The following is an 8,244-nucleotide window of genomic DNA, read 5'->3' as shown; positions in this document are numbered from 1 at the left end:
TTACTGAATTGAGTGGCTTAGGGAAAGTAAACACCAGTTTGAAGGATTGTGAATGGGATGAAGTATGGATAAAATAAACATATATCATTCCACCCCCTTATGCTCCTCTGGGAGCAGAAGGGGTCATTGGCTCAAACCAGGACAAAGTAATGGGATACTCCTTTCTGTCTCCCTGCACCGCCAAGTCCCAGCTTCTGATCTCTAGCAAGTACATATTACATTCCAATCTGCTGTTGGTGTTCATTTAAACTACCTCCTTTCTAAACAAAAATACCAGTAAGGGGTTATAAAATAAGGCTTTTTGCCATCTACCACCCTATGTCCTTTGTAGCTTTTGTGCTTTAAAATACTCATATTACCATAGTCCTGGTAATAATGAGAGAGAGATCAAGGGGGTAGGGAAAGAGAGAATGTGTGTGTGTATGTGTTTAAATAAGGTGTAGCGTACAACTTAAGTGTGTGGCTTCAGAGCTGTGATGCAGTATGTGCCTGAGTAGCCACTATCGACATGCTGATAGAGAACATTTTCAGCAGCCTAGAAGGTGCCCTCAATGCCCTTGGCTGTGATTTCGGAGAACTGGCCCAACTCCAGAGGTGAACCCACAGTGGGGGAGAAGTCCTCACTTCCATGTCCAGCTGCTCCTGAAAAGCAGGATAGCATAATGTTGGAAGGTGGACACCGGGCTACTACCGAGTTTGAATCTCAGCTCCACGACTTACCAGCTCTGTGACCTTTGGCAACTTACTTAACATTCCTGAGCCATAATTTCCTCATCTGTAAACTGAGATAATAAGGGTACCTACTAGACGGGGTGGTGGTGAACACTGAATGAGGCACTGAGAATAGTGTCCGGCACATAGTAAACACTCTCAGTCAAGGTAAGCTCTTCCGAAGCCATTGGTGGGAACTCCGGGTGCACCGCCAGAGCCAGTGGAGCATATATTTGGGGGGTTGGTCACGTTGACCCTTCAAATCCCGCTCTTAGCCATACCTATCTTGCTTACAAGGAGCCAGAGCTTTTCACTAGGTTTCCCAATGTCTCCATAAGGTCTCTGTTCTATCCTGTCCCTGGGTACTGCACACTCAGCCGAGGGAGTAGAGATGCCAAGCCCAGCTCTGGTGGTGACCTTATCAAGAATTTTCCATCAGACCCACTGGGTCATCGGAAAGGCTTGCTCACTGTGCCGGCGAGTCAGCTTCCAGGGAATTCATCAGCAGGCTGGAACGGGGGGGTGTGTGACCCTCAGCTGCTCCCAGGGCTTTCCCCTTCCTTCTCCCCACCCTGGGTTCACCTCTGGAATCAGACCAGTTCTCCACAATCGCGGCCAGGGTGACAGCAAAGTGTGATGGATGAACGAGGAGCTGTGGAGTGGCAGCGTGCTTGGTCAGGAACCCAAGGCTGTGTTTATGAGAAGGAAGAGGCTGTTTCCTGGAGCAAGCATAATGCAGCTCTAAAAAAGGCAGGGGAAATACATCATGCGAGGGAGCGTAACCCTGGGAGGGCCGCTGGGAATCCGAGTACCAGAGAAGCCCTGGCAGGTCAAGGTGCCTCCGACAAGGCCTTTTTTATAGGCCATTTGCGTGAGGGTTTGCTGCTGTTCCCTGCAGAGCTGACAGCCACTCAAGGTCTTGGTGGGGAGGTGGGGAGCTAATCTCAGCTGTCATTTTCCAGACCTTCTCCACAGGCCCTGTTGATGCATTTAAAGAAGAAATAACAAACTCCATTGTTTTTGTGGTGTTTTTGTTTTTGTTTTTACTGCAAAAATGACCATTTTGGCTGTTGGCTCTCACAGTGCTACAAATAGATTAGGAGTATTGGCTCCTTTCCCTTCTTTCAAACCCAGGGCAAAAGAAAGTTTAACTGGGGGTGCCTGGATGGCTCAGTCAGTGAAGCGTCTGCCTTTGGCTCTGGCCATGATCCCAGAGTCCTGGGATCGAGCCCCACATCGGGCTCCCTGGTTTGTAGGGAGTCTACTTTTCGCTCTCCCTCCTGCTTGTGCTCTCTCTCAATCAAATAAATAAATAAATAGAAAGAAAGAAAGTTTAACTGGATACCTGCAATGGTCAAGAGAGGTATGAGAATGAGTTTCCCCCCAAGAAAGTGTGCTAATATTTCTGTTTATCTCTATGAATTTGTAACCCTCTGACTTCCCTGAAGATCCTGGAAAATGAACATTCCCTATCAGTCTCCTATAGCTACCATAACCAACTACACATTTAGTGGCTTGAAACAACAGAAATGTATTCTCTGATATTTCTGGAAACCAGAAGTCTGAACTGAGTCTTATGGGGCTCAGACCAAGATTCTGGAAGGGCTGGTGCCTTCTGGAAGCTCCAGGGGATAATGCAGTCCTCACCCCTTCCCGCTGTGGAGCTTGCAGGCAATCCTTGGCGTGCAGTCCCGTCCTCAAGCTGGAAGGACATCATCTTCTCTCCCTGCACCTACTTGCCCGTGCTTCTATGGTCTAATCTCCTTCTGCCTCCTTTTTGTTCCCCTTCAGTTTTTTTTTTTTTATTGTGGTAAAATACACACAGTGTAATTTGCCATCTTGACCATGTTTGAGTGTAGTAGATTTCAGAGGTATTAAATACATTTCTAACGCCGCACCCCCAACATCACCAACCATCTCTCTCTCTTTTCATCTTGTAAAACTGAAACTCTACTAACTCCCCATTTCCCCCTTCTCCCAGCCCCAGACACCCACCATTCTACTTTCTGTCTGTATGCATTTGATTACTCTAGTTATCTTAGATAAGTGGAACCATACAGTATTTATCCTTCTGTGGCTGGCTCCTTTCACTTAGCATATTGTCCTCAAGGTTCATCCATGTTATAGGATGCATCAAAATTTCCTTCCTTTCAAGGCTGAATATATTCTGTTGTGTATGTATATACCACGTTTTGCTTATCCATTCTTCTGTCAATGGACACTTGGGGGTTGCTTCCACGTTTTAGTTCTTGTGAATAATGCCGTGAACATGGGTATGCAGATATCTCTTTGAGAATCTGCCTTCAATTCTTTTGAGTATATACCCAGAAGTGGAATTACTGGATCACATGGTAATTCTATTTTTATTTTTTGAGGAACAATTGTGCTGTTTCCCGCAGCTGCTATACCATTTTACATCCTCACCGATGGTGTACAAGAGATTCATTTTTTCCACATCCTTACTGACACTTGTTTCTTTCCATTGTTTTGATGGTGGTCATGCTAATGGGTGTGCGTGTGGTGGTATCTCTAGGAGTTTTGATTTGATTTCCCTAATGATCAATGCTATTGAGCAAGATGCTAATGGGCCATTTAAATATCTTCTTTGGAAAAATATCTATTCAAGTCATTTCCTCATTTTTGGATTGGATTCTTAACAGGATGCTCAGGATTACATTGAGGACCCACATGGATAATCCAAAATAATCTCCCCATTTCAAGGTCCTGCAGGGGTGCCTGGGTGGCTCAGTTGGTTAAGGGTCTGCCTTCAGCTCAGGTCATGATCCCAGGGGCCTGGGATCAAACCCCACGCTGAGCTCCCTGCTCACCAGGGAGTCTGCTTCTCCCTCTCCCTCTGCCCTTCCTCCACCCCTGCTCATGCTCAATCTCTCTCTGTCTCTCAAATAAATAAATTTTTTAAAAAATCCCATGAAGTCTTGTCATATTAAGGTAACATTCACAGGTTTCAGAGATTAGGACCAGGATGGTATAATTCAGCCTATCATAACTTGTAATAATCATAGGAATTTATTGAGCATTTACTGTGTTCTAAGTACTATGTTAGCTCTCCTAATGCAGGTACCCATCTAATTCTCCAAATCTGTAAAGGAGGTGCTGTTCCACTTTGCAGACAATAAAAGCTAAAGTTCATTGAGTTCTTAGCATGTGCCAAGCTTTCTTGGACTTTGGATGTATTAATTCCTTGAACTCTCACAGCAATGTATGTGGTAGATACCACTATGATCTCCATCTTAGAGATGGGGAAACTGAGGCATAGATAGGTTAAGTAATTTGCCCCAGATCTTCTAGTAAGAAGCAACCTGGAATGTCAAACTAAGCCCATAGCTGCTAAACCTTGCGGTAAGTCGGCTTTATTCTTCCCGCTTCCTAGCACAGTTCCCCTGGCTCTTCTCTGTCTTTATTCCACTGACAAGGTGAGAATGCTGCTGTGATCTCAGGGTCACCTGGAAGGTCAGCTGGCCAAAGATCAGTTTTTTTTCATTGACTACATTCAGTATTGCCCTTATACCCGCTTCGAACCTCAACATTCTTAGAGGAGGAACAGCTGGAGTCATTAATACCTCTTGTGTGACAGGTCTACTGGGTAGTCTTTATAGTAGAAAAAGCAGTGTGAACTTAGAATGCTACAGAAGAGAACGTGGGGACGCCAGGGTCAAAAATCATGGCGTGGATGAAGAAAGGGGGAATGAAATGAACCAGCTTCTGCCCTGGGAGGAAAAGGTCATGCTGAGGGAGGAAGGAGAGAGAGCGAGAGGTATGACAGAGGAGAACTGGAGTGTTTTGAGCCCACTGGGGTCAGGTTTGTTTCAAGGCAACCAGACCCGGCTGGAAGTGTGGAAATGAATAAACAAGCCCTGGAGCAGGCACTTTCCTGGGAGGCAAGATGGAGAGAAGCAGGGATGAAATCACATCCCATTGTTCGGCCCAATAAACCCCCAGTCTGTCACTACAACTTAGAACTTCCAGAAGTGTTCCTTCCACTCCTACTAGGTACAGGGCTTTTCAAAGAGCTGCCGTGGAGAGGCTCCTGCCATCATAAGTGTAGTCATGAGGTGACCCCTGGTTTGCAAAGTGGCAACCCAGAAGCCTGATTCTGGAAGCAAAATTTTTGACAGCACAACATCTAAAAAATGAATTTGAATTTTTTTATTTTTTATTTTTTTTAAAGCTTGAGTGTGCCCTGTCCGGGTCACCATACTTACTTCTCTCATTCTGCACTGGGCGTAGTCCCAAACCCTTCAGCCAGTACTCATGCAGCCCCTGAGGGCATTCGAGTTTGCAGCCTTTGGGATAAGGCCTTTTGCCATGTGGCAGAAGCCGCCAAACTGTGAAATACTAGCACTTGTTCAATGAAAATCTGTGAAGCCAAAGAAAGCCATGCTTACAACCATCTTAACTCTGGAAGGTCTCACATCTGACCTTTCAGCTTCATTTTCCACTAAGTGTACCCCATTAGAAGAGCCATATGCCATGAGATTTATTGCTACAAATTTGAGGGTCAGATCTTTCCCCATTTTGTCCCCTACCTTTGGCTTTCCTCGGAGGCTGGAGGCCATTTCTCACTTGGAGTATATGGGAAGTGTTGGTCTTGACGACTTTTAATGGGTGGGCAAGATTAAACTTTAGTCTCCACATGTACAAGGGTTTTGTAGTAAAAACACAGTTTGGACCAAGACTGGGGCCCAGTTGCTATTGGCAGGGGTTAGGGAACCAACACTGTATCAGATGATTCTGTTCAAAGTAGCAGGGTATCAGCGCTAGAAGAGACCGTAGATGATTCATTCATTCAACAAGTATTTATCAAGTGCTAGTATTTTGTTAGGTGTTGGGATCACTGGAATAAAAGACAAAGTTCCTGCCTTCACAAAACTTCAATTTAATAATGTAGCTACTCAGAAGTTAGTAGTCTGACGCCTTTATTACACAGTTGACTGTTTCCTTGTGGAAAACAGGATTAGAGTGGGCACACGAATTGCCTAAAGTCATGTGGTTCCTTTTTTTTTTTATTGTACTGATTTCATTGCTTTTACTAAGCCATTTTATGTTCTTCATATGCAAAGAAATAATGCAATGAAATAATGCAAAGAAATAATATAAAGAAAAATATGTTCTCATTATTATTCACAATAAAATAGGTCTGCCTCATTCTGCAGTCCTGGGCTTATTCTATAATAGGGAGAACTTCACAGCCTGAGTGGACCAAAGTACCATTTTGACTCTGACCCACTGAATAGACATCTCATGCATATTTGGTGACTGGACTAACTCCCCAGGAGCTGAGACGTACTGAGCCATTTCTGTGGCATCCCCAGATCTCACTAAATTAAGAAAAGGCTCTATACAAGAAAGATAACAATCAGTATGTCCATAAACTGTATCTATCTAAAGCTCTTTCTTTAGTGTGAGGTGGAGAAAGGGACCCTTTCTTGAGTACATATATACAAGTATTTTTGTGGTCTAAAGATTGCTGAACTGATATTGGGTCTATTATAATGATAATAAGGTGTACATCAAAATCACTGCCAGAATAAGAAACTTCCATGACTTGTCTCAATTCTTCAAACCACAGAGCAAGCTCCCTTTCTAGGCTGATAGTGAGTTCTGTGTTGGCATTGCCGCTGGCTGTGAAACTCACCACCAAAGGTAAATGACTGAATTGAACCACCTGATGGGTGTTATCGTAACAGCTGATCCTTTTATTTTTTGAAAGTCCGAGTTTGCTTCCTCGGTCTGATGCAAAGGCAAAAGTAGATAAGCGACCAGGTCTCCCAGCATGCTCTGGGACATTTATCACCAGCCACTCCAACAGCAGTCACTCCGTCTCTATCTGACACAACCACAGCACGGCGCCCTTCAACGCTTGGTAGTTTTGTATGCAGAAATCACTTCAGGTCATTTACCATGACGAACGTTCTCCCGCAAGATCAATCTCCACTCCTGGCTTTCTGGGCTGCCATGTTCTCATAGCTGTAAACTCAGGGACAGCTTCAAAGACCGTCTTCAGTCATGTGGCTTCTTAGCGACAAAACTAGGACTGGAAATAAGGTTTGACACTGATTTCCAGGTGTTCTCTACCTTACCTCCTTCTTTCCTCCACAGCCATCTAAACAGGTTTTATCTGCCTCCATCTTCCACAAAGCTGCATCCCAAACCATCCTTCCCCTGAAGTTGGTTTTATTGAGGGCCCCTGAGCTTAATTATCAGTCAATTCTCCTATCTTAAAAGATCAGTAATTTGCCCCATATTTATAGAACAACTGCCCTCCTTAATTATCAGAGAATGTTTCTTTTCCCTTTAAGTTATATTCAAAGACTTTACCACCTACAGAAACCATTGTATTTCTATGAATGGGTTAAACCCTTGTTTCAATGGGTCATTTTCACAGAGGAGTAAATACTCTATGATTCCATGTACATGAAATTCTAGAAAATACTTGAAAAGAGAAGCATATCAATAGTTACCTAGTGTCAGGAATGGGGATTTACTGCAATGGGTCATAACAGAGCTTTCTGGGGGTGATGGCGATGTTCTAGCCTTTTATTTTTTAAAAATCTATTTATTTGAGAGAGAGAGAGAGAGAGAGAGCGAGCGCATGTGTGAGGGGAGGGGCAGAAGGAGAGAAGCTCAAGCAGACTACGCACTGAACACAGAGCCCCTGAGATCACGTGGGCCCCCAGTGTTCTATCTTTTTTAAAGTTTGGTGGTGGTCCCATGAGGGTATACATTTGTCAAACTCTTCAAACTGTGTACTTAAGATAGATTTCTTTGTTTGTAGACTATATATACATAATGTCAATTTTTTGAAAACGGATCCTTTGAAACAGACCTGCCTCTCAGCAAAGAGGCAGATAGGATCCACTAGAGTAGAGAGCTGGGACTTTAAATGCTAGTGTGGGTTGATTCTTCCCCAAAAGGAAGTGAGACGGGAGAGTTGAATCTGCTCTTAGCTCCTGTGGTCTCACTTGCCAGGTGCCTGTTGTAAGGTGAGTTCCACAGTGAGTGCGCTCCTGGTGTTTAAAGACACTTGAACTGGCTCGGCTGACCCATGCGTATGTCTTTTTTTTTTTTTTTTTTTAAAGATTTTATTTATTTGACATAGAAAGACACAGCAAGAGAGGGGGAGTGCGACAGGAAGAAGCAGGCCTCCTGCGGAGCAGGGAACCCAAGACCGGCGCTCGACCCTGGGATCATGACCAGAGCCGAAGGCAGACGGAGCCACCCAGGCACCCCCCACCCCCACCATGGGTATGTCTTTAGAGAAGCATGGAAGTGTGGGCACAGCTATTCTACTTTATGGCCGATCTAAGGACTTTTCAAGCATAGTTTTTATTATATGTGATCTCACTGTATGAGCTAAGTTAAAACTGTATCTGCTTTTTTTTTTTTAAGTTGGGGAAGGGGTCCCAGAACCACCATCTTCCAGTAATTTGCCAAAATGACCAACACAAAGAGAGAGAGGAAAGGTACTCTTTACATGTTCTTAAGGTCTTTTAAGAATCATGGAGTTGTTCG

General features: G+C 44.2%; 1 pseudogene; it reads right to left on the bottom strand.

Annotated features, from left to right (window-relative positions):
- Positions 1 to 535: 535 nt before the first annotated feature.
- Positions 536 to 6,635, bottom strand: LOC132016471 (ragulator complex protein LAMTOR3-like; annotated as a pseudogene).
- Between the last annotated feature and the right edge of the window lie 1,609 nt (positions 6,636 to 8,244).

The sequence above is a fragment of the Mustela nigripes genome, chromosome 4 (genome assembly GCF_022355385.1).
Source record: "Mustela nigripes isolate SB6536 chromosome 4, MUSNIG.SB6536, whole genome shotgun sequence".
NCBI lineage: Eukaryota > Metazoa > Chordata > Mammalia > Carnivora > Mustelidae > Mustela > Mustela nigripes.
This window is presented reverse-complemented; position numbering and strand designations above follow the sequence as displayed.